The sequence below is a fragment of the Saccopteryx leptura genome, chromosome 5 (assembly GCF_036850995.1).
Source record: "Saccopteryx leptura isolate mSacLep1 chromosome 5, mSacLep1_pri_phased_curated, whole genome shotgun sequence".
Classification (NCBI taxonomy): domain Eukaryota; kingdom Metazoa; phylum Chordata; class Mammalia; order Chiroptera; family Emballonuridae; genus Saccopteryx; species Saccopteryx leptura.
The window spans coordinates 47,207,262-47,209,378 of NC_089507.1; positions in this window are offsets into that span (position 1 = coordinate 47,207,262).

Here is a 2,117-nt window from a genome sequence, read left to right on the forward strand (position 1 = left end):
TTATTATTTCCCCCTTTTTTTTTCTTTCTTCTCCTTCCCTCCTCTCCCCTCCTCAGGGAAATATCGTGCCTATAATGGAGGGCCTGGTTTGCGGTGAAGAGTTCAAGGGGGCAAAAAAAAAAAAGGGGAGTAGGGACCTACTAAATGCAAAAAAAAAAAAAAAGGAAGAAAATCTTAGACAAGCATAAGTTGATCTGCCTGCGGGTGATGGTCAACTAAGAGATATAATGAGAGGGATAAGAGGGAACCAGAAAAAAGGAATAATAAAGAAGAAAAAAATAAAAATAATAAGTAAAAATATGTTGTATTAAGTGGAGCAAAGACCAAATACAATGGAGACCTTGGGTTGGGAGGACCCAAAATGCCACAAAAATAAACTAACAAGAAAAAAACAAAAACAAAAGCGAAAAAGAAAAATAAAGCCAAAAAAAACCTTGAGTCCCAAATTAACTAATTTGTTCGTGATTGAGGATTAAATGGGAGGAAAGTAAAACGAGAAAAGAAAAAACGAATAGAAAGGAAAAAATAAGAAAAAGAGAAAAACGAAGGAAGAAATAAAAAAGGAAGAGAAAAAAACAAAATAAAGCAAAAACAAACAAACAAAAAAAAAACAAAAGAGGAGAGAGTGAGAGTTAAGTGTCCTGGAGTATAACCCCAAAGGAGGGTGAGGATGAAGAAGAGAAATAAAATGTAACACTTATGGGTAGTGTAGTTCAAGAAAAGGGAAGCATAAGATGGGCAGAGAATAGAAGGACCGAGGTGGAGGAAATAAAGGCAATAAGATAGAAGAAACAAACAACAACAAAAAAAAAATTAGTGGAACAAGTTGTAAAGTCTGTGGATTTTTCTTGATTTTGAGATGTTAACTTCTTCCTTTTTCTTTTCTCTCCCTCTTCCTGGTCGGTGACTGTACCCCAGGCTCTGCCCCTGTGTCACATTTAGGTAGGAATTTGCAGTTGATGGGATTCTATGGCAATGTCATATAATTGGCTTTAGTCTTGCTGGTAGTCAAGGCTTGTTGGCATTTGCAGGGTCCAACGATGAGAGAGTTTGCTTTCGTGGATTCTCTCTCCTAGTCCCCCCTTCCTGAATTAGCAGCCTGGTGATCCAGCTATAAGGCTGCCACTGCTTCTGCCTGGGGAGTAAGAGGCTCAAAGAGCTGGGAAATCCCCACTCTATCCCCACTCAGTGCAAGGCTTTGGGAAGGGCTCTGACAGTCAGGGCCTCCAGTGTAATCAGGCGGGGGTGGGAGTCAATTGTTGTCAAGGTGACTGTTCAGCGTCTAGCATTTCGTTGGACCTCTCAACCCAGGCTTTCCACACTTTGTAACCTGTTTTGGCTGGTAAGAAGAGGCACTAGTCTCTGCTTGTGACTAGTGTGGTATAGATCTTATTATCTGCCAAGTCCTTCTTGTTAGTGTTTATCCCTGAATATGGAGGCTCTATCAATCAGAAGTTGCCCCCGCCCCTTTAGCGAGAGGCACTAAAAAATATCACGCCTCTTGTCTTGGGTCGGTGAACTGAGAGAGATCTTATCAATTAGAACCGAGGGTGCGCAGATTTCACGGGTTAAGTTAATTTCAGTAATTGGGTCGCAGCTGTGCTCCCGAAGGTATTTCAGGCTGCCTGCGCGCGCCCCTCCCCCAAAGCTTGATTGTTAGCTTGAATGGCTGGGTGAGGTGCCCCGCCCGCGGAGAGAATCTCCCAAGTAGGGAATACCGCCCTGGGGCCTCTCCCGCTCCCCGTGTGCGGGCCGCTGGGAACGTTAGCGGTGCTCGGTCTGCAATGCTTGGTCTGCAACCAGACCGGGCGCGCGCCAGCGGCTGCTCGCCACTCCGGAGTGTGGGCGGTGCTCGCTCTGCAACCGACCCGGGCGCTGCTCGCAGCGGCGGCTGGCGGCGGCGGCTGGCGGCGGCGGCTGGCGGCGGCTGCTCGCGGCTGCTGCTCCCGGCTCCCGAGTGCGGGATGACTTACCACAGGCGCACTTCCTCGCGGCTTGAATGAACGTCCCTGCGGTAGCTTCCTCCACACCCTCGTCTCTCAGATTCGAGTGATAACAGTCCTTTTGCTTTCAGTTTGTGTGGAACTCCGTTATGCTCTGAAGATAAATTTTCCTGT